General features: G+C 47.4%; 1 protein-coding gene across 31 annotated transcripts in view; it reads left to right on the top strand.

Annotated features, from left to right (window-relative positions):
- cadps2 (Ca++-dependent secretion activator 2) overlaps positions 1–15,070 on the top strand; it is an 858,338-nt gene that overhangs the window by 577,151 nt on the left and 266,117 nt on the right. The gene's annotated exons all lie outside the window — the stretch shown is intronic.

Raw genomic sequence — 15,070 nt, 5'->3', positions numbered from 1 at the left:
TAAAAATAGATAAAACCTTGGCTGCGCTCAAAGTGGACAAGTTAGCCATCCCCAATGGGATGCTTTCCAGGTTACTATGGAAAGTAAAGATGCCAACTCGAGAAGCTCTGGCCTACATCTCTCGGTTTGGATCTCAGGGTGGTCTGGACAACTCCACATGTTACACGTTAAACAAAAAAGAAGTGAAGAAACTTTTAGAGACAATAATCGGGACAAAATTGATTGGCATCTGGCATATCGAAAGGCATGGGCTAATACATAAATGTTAGCACAGGTTTATTAAATGTGAATGGTGTCTGACTAACTTGATTAAATTCTTTGATGAAGACGGGGTTGATGAGCATAATGAGGTTGACCCGTGCATGGACTTTCAAAAAGGGTTTGACAGAATACCACAGAACAGACCTGATAAAATTAAAGCCCATAGATTAGATAGACTGTGGCAGACAAAACTGGTTAAGGGATATAAATGTATATTAACAGTGTGTATTTGGGTGTGAAAGCCATAATTTCAGATGGTACAAGATTCAGCAATGTGGTAATCGAAAAGGAGGGTGACAACAGACTTCAGGAAGATTTAATTGACGAGTGAAATGGGCAGGTACATGTCAGGTGTAATGACATGGAAAGAAGTGTAAAGTAATACACTTTGCTTTGGAGTGAGGAGAGCTAATGAACAAAATGTCCCAGTTTTAAAGGGACTGCAGGTACAGAAAGATCTGGAGTTATACCATTACAAACCCTTAAAAGTGGAATGGATATTTTGAGGAGGATTTTAAATGGAACATATGAAATGGAATGAATTGCATATTGTCACAAGTAGGCTTCAAATGAAGTTACTGTGAAAAGCCCCTAGTTGCCACATTCCGGTGCCTGTTCAGGGAGGCTGGTATGGGGTTGGTACGAGGCTTCATATAGGCCGGGATTCTCTTTTCTGGGGACTAAGCCCCCTCGCCGGCAGGAAAACCGGCGCCAACGGACCCCCAAGGTGAGGAATTCTCAGCTGTCTAGGGGGCTAGGTGGACGCCGCTACAGCTGGTGCGAGTCCGCGCATGCGCCCAAGGGCCGACGTGATCTAACAGATGCGCAGAACGGACGGCGTGGTTCCATGCATGCGCAGACCGGCCGGCGTATTTTGCCGCATGCGCGGGGGGTTCTCTTCACCACACCAGCCATGTCGGAGCCCTACAGGGGCCAGGGCAGAAGGAAGAAATGCCCCCACGGAACAAGCCCGCCCGCAGATCGGTGTGCCCCGATCGCGGGCCAGGCCACCGTGGGGGCCCTCATTGACTTACCTGCCAGGTCGCGCCGCTACATGATTCACGCCGGTGGGACTGGCCAAAAATGGACGGTCGCTCGGCCCATCAGGGCCTGGAGAATCGTCGGGGGAGGGGGGGTCTGCCAACTGCCCCCAATCGGCATGGCTGGAATCCCGCCCCTACCCGAAAAATGGCGCTGGAGAATACGGCAGCTGGCGTGATTCACGCCCAGAGAGTGTTTGGCCACAATAATAGAAAGAAAATTGGACAAAAGCAAAGAGATTGTGCTAAATCTTCATAAAGTACCAGTTGGGCCTCAATTCTGGGCACATCTTAGGAAGGATGTCAAAACCTTGACAAGGGTTCATCAAAGATTTGCTGGAGTAATACCAGAGAATTCCAAAGTTTTACCATCCTCTGACTGAAGAAATTTCTCCTCACCTCAGTACTAAATTGCCTAAGTCTTACTCTGGGACTGTGTCTGGTTCTATACCCCCCCCCCCAGCCCCCACCTCCCCAACCTCAGGTTCAGTCCCCTCAATCTCCCATCATAGGACAATCCCGGCATCCTAGGAATTATTGCTTTCCCTCTGCAGCCACTATATCTTTCAATAAATAATGAGACCAAAACTGCACACACTACTTCAGCTGTGGCCTCACCAAACGTCTACAAAACTGCAGCAAGACTTCCTTACTCCTGCCCTCAAATTCTCTTGCAGTAAAGGCTAACATACCATTTGTCATCCTAATTGCATGTAGCACCTGCAGGTTAGCTATCAGTGACGTAGGAACACGAACAACACCCTTTTGGACCTCAACACTTTTTAATCTTCCTCATTCGAGAAATACTTTGCATTTCTGTTTTTTTTTCTTGCCAAAGTGGACAGCTTAACATTTTTCCCCATTATATTCCATCTGCCATGTTCTTACCCATGCACGTAGCTTGTCTAAATCCCCTTGAAGCTACTTTACATCCTCCTCATAACTTACATTCCCACATGTTTTGTGTCATCAAGAAACGTGGAAATATTACATTTGGTCCCACATCCAAATCATTGATATATATATATTGTGAATAGCTGGGGACCAAGCACTGATCCTTGTAGTGCCATACTAGTCATAGCCTGCCAACCTGAGAATGATCCGTTTACCTCGACTCTCTGTTTTCTGTCCGTTAACCAATCCTCGGTTCATGCCATTGTAGAAGCCCCAATTCCATATGCTCCACTTTTGCTTAATGACCTGCATGGAAGCTTATCGAAAGCTTACTGAAAATCAAAGTACGCCACATCTAATGTTTCACCTTATCTATTGTCCCAGTAACATCCTCAAAAAAAAACTCCCAACAGTTTTTTCCAAATATGGTTTTCCTTTTGGAAATCTGTGTTGACTGCCCAATCCTACCATTATTTTCTGAATGTCCAGTTGATGCCCAGGAAGTCTCTCTGACGGATTTCTCATTGTATCATAACCCCGACTCCACTGTTTGCTCTGTAAGAAAGTTTGGATTCTACCAGACGTTATGAACACTTGAGTAGGATCTGTACTATTGTTCTAAATTTTAATGAAACTACTTTCATATATTTTTGCTTTCATATATTTATCAGTAAACAAATGCATTGTTCTTTTGGTCAATTTACTGGAGAGTCTCATGCAGTCTCACAGGTAAGTCTCTGCCGACCAGACCCTGCGGAAAGGCAGTGGTGGCTTTTAATAGGCTGCAGGGCAATGGCTGCACTGGGGTAGGAGTGTAACTGTCCTCAACCATGGGAAGGGGCTACTCAAAGAGATATGAATGGGAAAGGTTGCAGTCAGTCAGATGACTGGGAAGGAGGCTGCAGAGGTTAGCATCCTCAGTGCCAGGATGGAGAGAGAATGACAGAAGCCGCTTGGGGCCAGATAGGGAGGATTTCTGAGTGAAGATATGCTTTAGTTTACCTTGTTGAACTGGCAAAGGATGTCCTTGCTCCGGTCCATGAAGTGGGAGGACATGTCAGGCCAGTCTCAGCTGTGCCCAGCATGTTAAGGTTCTCCGGGATGATGGGAAGGGTTTCCACACTCACAGGGAGGGTCCAAGCTACTCTGGCAGTGAGATCACAGCACCACCATCTTCCACCTGCAGCGAGGCGCAGTACAAAATTAAAGCGAGGAGATGCTCTGCTGGTGATGACTCTGAGGACAGATTGGAGGACTGGTGCATGCACTGGGGGTCAGGGGAAAGGATATGGCTGCAATTAAAGGGGCACCCAACTGGTCTGTGCATTCCCAAATGAGGGAATCTGTCTAAATCTATGACGTGTGCTTCCAGATCTTGCTCAGAGGCCCAATTTAATGGCCCAATATCACCATTTGCAATTAGTATCACTCACCTCGGTGAGTATTGCAATGATGGGACACCAGCGCTGCACCTCAACATTACCATGGGATGCCTGTGCCCTCAATCCAGGCAATTACAGGTTGAGAAACGCTCAAGGTTGTAGGCTCAAGAGGCAGGGCAATAATGCGGCTGACAGGGTCACAGCTTTGGCGTCTTGATGTGGCAAGGTGCACCCACGTATTGGTCAGTGTAGCGGATGTGCGTTCGGACAGTTGGAAGCACAAATTGGCAGACAGCAGCGCACAGAAACTCTGGAGTATGGGCTCATAGCATGAAAACTGAACCGACAGATGGAGTTGCCTCAATCTTACAGAGCAAAGATTAAATATGACATGATCCTGCAAAGCATGTGAATGAGGTTCGGTCCACAAGCCCACTTAGCATTTAGGTCAATGCATCACCAGCCGAGAGTGATCTGGAAAAGGGCCACACACTGTGGTGATATGGAAGCACACCACCTATAGGAGAATCCCGTGACAGCGGCTTCTGTGATAATGGGAGGAGGGACCATGATATTGCACCTGATTGACAGCAACACAGCTCATCATAAAGAGGAGGCATACACCAGAGGAGATGTGAAATGGGTGTGATTCTATTTACATTTGTAAACATTATATACATGTTGTGAACACACATGCCACTGTTGTACTCCTAAACCTTTTTAACTTCTCTAACCCTACTGCTACATCTTGGTGCTCTCCGACATCCACAGCAGAGGTGGAGGCAGACTGCTGGCAGCTACGCCCTGTTGTCTATGATGACCTCAAGAAGCCATCCCCTATGGACAAGCCCTCCCTATACACAGGATCTGCTCAGACGAGCAGCTGTCTTGTACCAACTTTCCTGGCTTGAGACAATTCACACTTCTTTAACCTGGGGTTACCCCTCTGGATCTGTAAAGACTTAATTACCTGCAAATGCTCGCATACAAAGCATCATATTGCATCTTTGACTTTGTCTATATATGTTTCTGGAAATTACCTCTTCATTCACTTGAGGAAGGAGCAGTGCTCCGAAAGCGAGTGATTTGAAACAAACTTGATGGACTTTAACCTGTTGTTGTAAGACTTCTTACTGTGCTCACCCCAGTCCAACGCCGGCATCTCCACATTATGGTGACCTTGAAGGCATGATTACATTTGAAAGCGCGCAGAGGAGATGCGACAGGGTGTTGTCTGGGCTGGAGCTATGAAGAGTGGCTGGTTAGGCTGGGGTTGCTTCCCTTAGAGCAGTGAGGTCTGAGGGGGAAACTGATTGGTGTACAAAATTATGAGGAAGATAGACAAAGTAGACAGGAAAAAACGTTTCCCCTTAGTAGAGGGGTCAGGCTTAGATTTAAGGCAGGAATGGGAGATTTAGAGGAAATTTGAGAAAAACCTTTCATCCCAGAAGGCGGTGGGAATCTGGATCTCACTGCATGAAAGGGCAGTAGAGGCAGGGACCCTCACAACATTTGAAAGCATTTAGTTGAGCACTTGAAACTCCATAGCATGCAAGGCTACAGACCAAGTGATGTAAATGGGATTAGAACACAAAGGTGCCTGATGGCTGGCACAGACACAGTGGGCCAAAGGGGCTCTTTCTGTGCTGTAAAATTCTCCGACTATGGAGGACTGAGACCTGGCGGCCCGAGCTGGAGCTTCTGTGGAGCTGGTTGTGATGGAAGAGGGGATTGGGATAAGCTGTGGACACTCCCAGAGTGACCTGGGTGGAAGGCCCCGGAGCACCCAGAGGAAACCCACACAGACACGGGGACAAAGTGCAAACTCCACACAGACAGTGACCCGAGGCCAGAACTGAACCCGGGTCCCTGGCGCTTAGACAGCAGTGCTAACCACTGTGCCACCATACCGGTTGCCTGAGAGATTGAGCTGATGTGGGACCCTCACTTGGGTGCGCCGTCTATCTCACCATCGGTGCAGGTCCACATTCTCTCTGGCCAGCTTGATAGTTCAATTCTCCTCAGGGGTCAGAACCTTCATTTTGGCCACTCCGCGTCCATGCCCTTTGTGTACGAGCTCATCCTGAATAATCATAGATCATAGAATTTACAGTGCAGAAAGAAGCCATTTGTCCCATCGAGTCTGCACCGGCTCCTGGAAAGAGCACCCTACCCAAGCCCACACCTCCACCCATTACCCAGAACCCCTCCCAACACTAAGGGCAATTTTGGACTCTAAGGACAATTTAGCATGGCCAATCCACCTAACCTGCATATCTTTGGACTGTGGGAGGAAACCGGAGCACCCGGAGGAAACCCACGCCCACACGGGAAGATGCAGACTCCACACAGACAGTGACCCATGCCGGGAATCAAATCTGGAACCCTGGAGCTGTGAAGCAATTGTGCTAACCACAATGCTACCGTGCTGCCCCCAATAATGACCGATGGAGAGTGTGGACAGGATACAGAAAATAAGATGCCTGCCATTTTTCGGTGGTGAGTGCAGCCATGGACCCAATGAGGATGTGACTGCAGAGGGTATGAGGCAAGATGGATATACAAGAGAGTGAGTGGTGATGTCGCTTAAGCTGTCAGTGGGTGAGATCCGGTGAGCATGTGAGTTGAGTGATGAGATGGTTGACTTACACTGCTGGCACAATTGGGATCAGTCATCCTCTTTCTGCCCTGGGTGACTGACTGTTTCTGTGCTTCATTGGCACCGTCCACCGTAGCCACCGGCTGCCAAACCGGAGTGATGAGGTTCGTGGAACTCCTCTGGACATCACGGGGCAGTGGACGTCATGACGGCCTTGACTGAATCCAGCATAAGTTCCAGTGAATTTCAGAGCTGCTTGCTTCTACCAATTTGGAGCCCTGTCTTCCTAGAGCAATTCTGGGCAGCAGACATTAAGAAAGCTGTGCACGAGTGCTGTTAAAAATGGTGCCCAGAATGAGGAAACTGACAGTGGGATAGGTGAATCAGAGGGTGCCTGCCTGCGATCCCGCATGTTTCCCGTGCATGCATAGTTAATGTGGCGGGAAGCGGATGACTCAGCATGAAAATCCGCCAATGTTGCCGATGGGTGGAATTCCATTTTTCACACCTCCTGTCAGACTTAGTGCAACGAGGGGAAAATCCCGGCCGCTGGGAGGGAGTCTCCCATGGCCTCATCAGGAGATTCAATGGTGGCTGGTGGGAGGGAAGAATTTAGCCGGAGTGCAAACATTGGTTTTGCGCCGGCATGCACAGTATCCGCAACTGGTGTTTGCCAAGACGGATCGGGAAACCTGCTGATGGCCAGTGTGAAACAAAGGAGTATCCTACTGAAGGGATGCAGGTGAAGGCCCAACCAGAATCTTCCACCCGCGCCCGATTCTCAGCGGAGCCGGTGGGAAAACACATCTGGAACAACATGAACAATCACTCAACGTGGTGTGGACTCATCTGATCAATACCTGGCGTTGCCTCCAGAGTTCAGAATGGAGGCTGCCCGCGACCTCGAACACCCCAGCCGCGGCTGGGGACAACATCTACTGGTGGATCTTCCAGAATCCGTCATCGAGGAGGTCCATCTTCCAGCCTCAGAATGTTCCTGAAGATCCATCTTCATTTTCATGAGGTCCATCTTCTTTCTTCAATCGTGGGTCAGTGGTGTTACGTGCTTTTTCAATATGGCACCAAGGTAGGACAGCAGGCGACACACCATCAGGCCTGCCCTGCCACAGAATACGGTGCAAAACATCCAGTTGCATATTTAAGGAGGTCTGTCGGCCTCTTCAGTGGGAAACTCAGTGCGTTCCCGCCTCCCCCAAGGGACCTAATCCCAGATGGGAGAATTCAGTCTGCTGTCTTTTGAATGAACTGTTACATTGGGTCATTAGCTTCAGATGAAAATGAACCATGCTTTGGCATTATTTCAAAGAGGAACATGGAAGTTACCTTGGCCAATGTTTACCCATCAACCAACGTCAATAAAACATATTCTGACCAATATCACATTGATGTTCCTGTGCAGAAATTGCTGCTGATTTTCTGACATTCCAACAATGACTGCTTTTCAGCATATGTGCTGTTATCTTCAACGTTTTGTTCCTGCATCCATTTCTCCAGAATAGTCAGTTTTCTATGATCTTTTTTAAACTTGGTCATAGAGGGACTGACCATTCAGCAACTACCTTTCTCCATTTTGCGACACACAATGCACAAGTGCAATACTTTTAAATAAGGTCCTTTTAAATTCAGTTCAGCACTCGGTTGAATGTTTCGACACACAAATCAACCTTTTCCTAAAGGCTTGAACATTGAAAGTTCCTAATTCAATACGTTCCTGCAGAAAAAAATTATTCTTCCTCTGCTGCTGCCCTTGGTATATAAAAAAGGAGACAATAGAAGTTGCTTTATTGATTTTTGTGTGTGAGTTGATTCTGTTTTGCCTCAATATGAATTGCTTCAACAGCACATTTAAGGGTCCAACAAGAAATACAATATTAATAGTATGTGAACCTCAGCATTGTAAATAGTGACTCTCCTACACACTGTGTCCTTGCCTCTTTTTAACCTAGTATAAAGCTTATAATGCTTGCTTGTGATTCTTTTGTCATCGTATCCAGTCCCCTGGTTTGTCAAAGCTGGGGTTCAGGGAACAAAGTAGACTATGTGTGAAATACATATATGACTAAACTGAATATTGAAGCCACCATGAACGCTGAAAGGTTATTACACACGAGACAAAAGTGGTTCTGGGATGCGATTAAATTCCGCTGACAGCGCATTTCGTGGCGTGTTTCTCGCCGCTTGCAGCGTTGGAAACATCCCGCTTTCCAACGGCACTTTGTCATTTTTCTGGCCTCGGGGAAATTCTCTCCACTGAGATCACACTTAGAGTGAATTCCTTGCTGCCGAGCTTATATTGGGCGCCATTTTGTATGGCAGCCCCGATCTAACCCCTCTGGCCTTTTAGGCTGCCCCTGCTTTTTTTAATTCTCCCCTCTTCCCTCGCAACCTTGGGGAGGCACCCAGGAAGACCCCACCCTCCTCCAACTGGCAAGGCCCCCCTCCTTCCCCCCCCCCCCCCCCCCCCCCCCCCCCCCCCCCCCCCCCCCCCCCGGGCCTGACCCTTGGCAATACCAGCCTGGCACCCTGGCAGTGCCACGGTGCCCAAATGCCAGGGTGTCACACCTGCCCTATCCCCTACCACTCGGGTGTCTCCAATAGCCCCCCCCCAGGTGCTGTCATGCCTGGTCCACCTGGTTAGGTCTCCCAGGCTGGGCCATTGAGTACCGGGCGCAGGGTGAATCCAGCGCCTGTGTATTTAAATATTCAGATTGTGCCAGGCAGCGCGAGTCGGGTGACTCGTAATTGGCGCAACGTGGAGCCCAATTTGGGGCTCGCATGCGATTTACCACGCCAGGTGCATTGGGGTCGTTGAATCGTGCTCCTATTTCTTTTTCATATTTTTTATCTTAAAGCATATATTGTGCTAACTGTAATGATCAGGATGTTTAAGGTTTCATGCCAGTATTCTCACAAAACCTTCCATACAATCAGCAATGGACATTCCTGCATATAGGACATTGGTCTGTCAGAAACTGATTATGATTAGCACTTTCTCTCCTGGAGAATAATTGTCAGTTATTTTACTAGATCATTTTCCTAATGTTTGCTATCCCTGGATGCATCTTGTGATATGGGGATTCTGTGTCCATTTGTAATAGTTTATTGGCTGGAACACATTTTGGGATACTCTCAGGTTATGAAAGGCAATGTATAAATGCAAACCATTGCTGTTTTAATTTTAAATACACAAGATGAGAAGGCTTATTTTACTGACCTTTGTCCCTGGGCCCTAAGATTTCCAGGTCCTCCCAGGTACACAGATATGCAGGCCACCATACTCATACTAAAGGGTAAGATAAGGATGTTGTTAGCCCTCACAAATCAACTTTATGTTCTCATGTTGACTGGACACTGATTTTGGAAAGAACACATAGAAGATGTTGGGCCTTACGCTAGTGACCTCTCAGCTTAATGGCTCAGCGGCAAAGCCAAAAAGTAAGGAGTCTGTTTTTCTTTTGCCATGGAAGCCAAGGTGTGACAGGAAGTGGCTCCTGTTCACAAGAACAGTCAGAATGCCTGAGGCCCCATGATAAAGCATGTGGACAGAAAATACCACCATATGCTCAAATATATCAAAATGCCAGAGTGAGGGGTCTTATCTATTATCAGTAGCTTTAGGTCCTCTTTATTGCCTGTTAAAACCTATCTCTTTGATCAGTTCACCTGACATAATATCTTCACCTTTGACTTGATGTCACTTTTTGTTGTATCACATTTCTGTGAATTACATGGAATTTTACACCATTCAGCCATTCAGCCCAAAATATCTATGCCAGTGTGTGGGCTAGGCCACTATTTATTGCCCACCCATAATTTCCCTTGAGAAAGTGGTGGCAAGCTGCCGCCTTGAACCGTTGCAGTCCCTGTGGTGTAGATACACTCACAGTGCTGTTAGGGAGGGAGTTCCAGGATTTTGACCCAGAAACAGTGGAGGAATGGTGATATGCTTTTCAAGTCAGGATGATGTGTGACTTGAAAGGGAACTTGCAGGTGGTGAGATTGCCATGCGCCTGCCACCCTTTTTCTTTTACATGTTGTGGGCCATGCACCCTGCCGCCTCTGTGCATTGTTGGTGCAGGAACTGAATGTTTAAGGTGGTGGGCGGGATGCCAATCAAGTGGGCTGCTGTGTTCAGGATAATGTAAAATCTCTCGGATATTGTTGGAGCTGGAATCCTCCGGCAATCAAGCGGCCAGGGCAGCACGGTAGCATAGTCGTTAGTACTATGGCTTCACAGCGCCAGGGTCCCAGGTTCAATTCCCGCTTGGATTCCCCTGTCTGTGCGGAGTCTGCACTTTCTCCCCGTGTCTGCGTGGGTTTCCTCCAGGTGCTCCGGTTTCCCTCTCAGTCCAAAGATGTGCAAGTTAGCTGGATTGGCCATGCTAAATTGATCTTGGGTTAGATGGGGTTGCTGGATAACGGGGATAGGGTGGAGGTGTGGGCTTGGGTAGAGTGCTCTTTCCAAGAGCTGGTGCAGACTCGATGGACCGAATGGACTCGTTCTGCACTGTAAATTCTATGATAATTATTAAAGCGGACTATTCCTTCACACTGGCTTGTGCCTTCTAGCTGGTGGACAGGCTTTGGGGAGTCAGGAGGTGAGTTAAGCTCTGCAGAATTCCCGGCCTCTAACCTGCTTTCTTGCACAGTGTTTATATGGCTGGTCCACTTCAGTTGCTAGTCAATGGTAACCACCAGGCTGTTGATAAAGGGAGGGATTCAGCAATGTCAGACTGTTGAGGGGGAATGGTTAGATTCTCTCTTGGTGGAGATGGTCATTGCCTGGCACTCCTAGAACATAGAACATAGAACAGTACAGCACAGAACAGGCCCTTCGCCCCTCAATGTTGTGCCGAGCCATGATCACCTTACTCAAACCCACGTATCCACCCTATACCCGTAACCCAACAACCTCCCCCTTAACCTTACTTTTATTAGGACACTACAGGCAATTTAGCATGGCCAATCCACCTAACCCGCACATCTTTGGACTGTGGGAGGAAACCGGAGCACCCGGAGGAAACCCACGCACACAGCGGGAGGACGTGCAGACTCCACACAGACAGTGACCCAGCCGGGAATCGAACCTGGGACCCTGGAGCTGTGAAGCATTTATTCTAACCACCATGCTACCCTGATGCCCTGTGGCTTGAATGTTACGTGCCACTTTTAAATCAAGCCTGAACATTGTCCGGGTCATGCTGCAAATGGGCAGAGATTGCTTCAGTATCTGAGGAGTCACGAATGATGCTTAACATTTTGCAACAATCAGACAACATCCCCACTTCTGACCTCATGATGGAGGGTAGGCTGGTGATGAAGCAGCAGAAGTTTGTTGACCCAGGACACTACGCCGAGAAACTCCTGCAACGATGGCCTGGTCTTCCCTTGTGCTAGGTGTGACTCCAGCTAGTGGAGAGATTGCCCCCTGATTCTCATTGATCCCAGATTTGCTGGGGCTCCTCGATGTCACACGCGGTTACATGCTGCCTTGATGCAATCACTCTCCCCCCTCTTTTGTGCACATTTGGACAAAAGCTGTAATGATGTCAGGAGTCGAGTGGCCCTGGGAGAACCCAAAATGAGTGTCAGTGAACATGTTATTACTAAGTAAGTACCGCTCGATAATACTCTCGATGACCCTTTCCATCATTTTGCTGATGACCGAGAGTAGACTGATGGTGCAGTAATCAGATCGGTTGGATTTGCCCTGTTTTTTCCAGGACATACCTGGGAAATTTTCCACATTGTTGGCTAGATGCCAGTATTGCAGTGTTGTAGCTGTACTGGAAGCGCTTAGCTCTGGGCACGGCTAATTCTGGAGACCAAGTCTTCAGTCCTACTGCCGGAATGTTGTCAGGGTGCATAGCCTTTTCAGTATACAGTGTCAAGTAATTTCTTTAAATAACGTGGAGTTAATCAAATTAGCTGAAAATAGCTGGCATCTGTGATGCTGGGGACCAATATGAGTTATCCTCTTGGCCCTTCACTGAAGATTGTTGCAAATGCAGCCTTGCACCCTATCACTGCAGATGGGGATATTTATGGAGCCTTGTCCTTGTTGTTCCACTGTCCTCCACTATTCACAACTAGATGTAGCAGGAATGTTGAGCTTTGATCTATACCATTGGTTATGGGATTGCTAATGCATGCAGCTCCGGCTGTGTGACATTTAAATAGTGCTGTGTTGTAGCTTCACCAAGTTAACATCTCATTTTTAGATTTGCCTTTCTGCACACTTCATTGAATGAAGGTTGATCCCCCTGCTAGATGGTAATAGTAAAGTGGGAAATTCTGAGGGCATTTTAAGATCAACCATATTGCTGTGGAGTCCGATGAGGATGGTAGATTTGCCAAACAATAATGATAGTTTCATCATCATCATTACACTTTCCATTTCAGACTTTTATTTCGCCATGTGCCGTGGTGGGATTCGATCCAGGATCACCATGCAGAGCATTACTCTGGGTTTCTAGATTACTAGTCCAGTGACAATACCACTACACCAACGCCTCCCCATATTAGTGCCACACAACACAATGGAGGGTATCGTCAAAGTGAAGAATAGACTTTGTTTCCACAAGGACTATGCGGTGGTCCCATCTACTGATACGGTCATGGGCAGATGCATCTGTGACAGGTAGATTGGTGAGGGCGAGGTCAAGCAGGTTTTACCCTCTTCTTGGTTCCTTCACCACCCTCTGCACCCTCCTCTAGTTGGCAAGATGTGACGAGTGACGTGCTACAGGGATCTGTGCTGGCGCCTTAACTTTTTCCAGTTTATATAAATGATTTGGATGAGGGACTGAAGGTATTGTTGCTAAATTTGCTGACGACACAAAGCTAGATAGGAAAATGAAATGTGAGGAGGATGTAAGGAGGCTACAAAAGGTCATAGGTTAAGTGAGTGGGCAAAAATGGAGTATTATGTGGACAGATGTGAAATTGTCCATTTTGACAGGAAGAATAAAAAAGAAGTTTATTATCTAAATGGTGAGAGATTACAGAGCTCTGAGGTACAGAGGAATCTGGGTGCCCTCGTGCATGAATCACAAAAGGCTGGTGTACAGGTAGAACGAGTAATTAGGAAAGCTAACAGATAATTTTTTTGTGTGGGGAATAGATTACAAAGGTAGGGAGGTTATGCTTTAGTTGTACAGGGCACTGCTGAGACCACATCTGGAGTCCTGTGTACACTATTGGTCGTCTTATTTAAGGAAATATGTAAATGCATTCGAAGAAATTTAGAGAAGGTTTACTGGACTAAGTTGTTCTCGGCCCAACCATCCTCAGCTGCTTCATCAATGACCTCCCTTCCAACATAAGGTCAGATGTGGGGCTGTTCGCAGATGACTGCACAATGTTCAGCACAATTCATGATGACTCAGACACTGAAGCCGTCCACCTGCAAATACAGCCAGACCTGGACAATATGCAAGCTTGGGCTGACAAGTGGCAAGTAACATTCACGCCATACAAGTGCCAGGCAATGACCATCTCCAATAAGAGAGAATCAAACCATCGCTCCTTGACATTCAATGGCATTACCAACGCTGAATCCCTCACTATCAACATCCTGGAAGTTACCATTGCTCAGAAACTGAACTGGACTAGCCACATTAATACTGTGGCTATCAGGGCAGGTCAAAGACTAGGAATCCTGCGGCAAGTAACCCATTTCCTGACCCCCCCCCCCCCCCCCCCCCAAAGCCTGTCCACCATGTACAAGGCACAAGTCAGGAGTACAGTAAGAAGTCTTACAAGTCTTCCTGAGGAAGGAGCAGTGCTCCGAAAGCTAGTGTTTGAAACAAACATGTTGGACTTTAACCTGGTGTTGTAAGACTTTTTACTGTGCTCACCCCAGTCCAACGCTGGCATCTCCACATCAAGTCAGGAGTGTAATGGAATACTCTCCACTATCCTAGATGAGTGCAGCTCCAACAACACTCAAGAAGCTCGACACCATCCAGGACAAAGCAGCCCGTTTGATTGCTCCCCCTTCCACAAACATTCAGACCCTCCACCACTGACGTACAGTGGCAGCCGTATGTACCATCTACAAGATGCACTGCAGTAACCCACCAAGGTTTCTTAGACGAAACCTTCTAAACCCATGACTTCTACCATCTAGAAAGATAAGAGCAGCAGATACCTGGGAACCCACCATTTGGAGGTTCTCCTCCACGTCACTCACCGCCCTGACTTGGAAATATATCGCCGTTCCTTCATTGTCACCGAGGCAACATCCTGGAATGCCCTCCCTAACAGCACAGTCGGTGTACCCACAGGACAAAGAGCAGTTCAAGAACCACCACCACCACCTTCTGAAGGGCAACTAGGGATGGGCAATAATTGCTGGTCAAACCAGCGATGCCCACATCACGTAAATGAATTTCAAAGTGTTAAATGTCAATCAGCACCACAGAGAGTGTGTAATATAAATATATTGATTAATCTTATATACTGAGTGATATTGTCAATGATCGGAATAACTTTGGACTGGACTGTCTTTACAATACAATTTCTTTTTTTTTAAATTTAGAATATCCAATTCATTTTTTCCAATTAAGGGGCAATTTAACGTGGCCAATCCACCTAACCTGCACATCTTTGGGTTGTGGGAGTGAAACCCACGCAAACACGGGGAGAACGTGCAAACTCCACATGGACAGTGACCCAGGGCCGGGATTCGAACCCGGGTCCTCAGCGCCGTAGGCAGCAATGCTAATCACTGTGCCACCGTGCCGCCCACAATACAATTTCTTGCTGCTGTTGCTGTTACAATTGTTTCTACTTAGATGACAAAGGAAATTGATCTGAATGTTTTATTGTCACTGTTCCAATGCAGTCTGTGGATAATTTTGCAAGTGGCT

Source organism: Scyliorhinus canicula, chromosome 20, assembly GCF_902713615.1.
Source record: "Scyliorhinus canicula chromosome 20, sScyCan1.1, whole genome shotgun sequence".
In the NCBI taxonomy this organism is placed as follows: domain Eukaryota; kingdom Metazoa; phylum Chordata; class Chondrichthyes; order Carcharhiniformes; family Scyliorhinidae; genus Scyliorhinus; species Scyliorhinus canicula.
The sequence above is the reverse complement of the archived record's forward strand: the minus strand, read 5'-3'. Positions and strand labels throughout refer to the sequence as shown.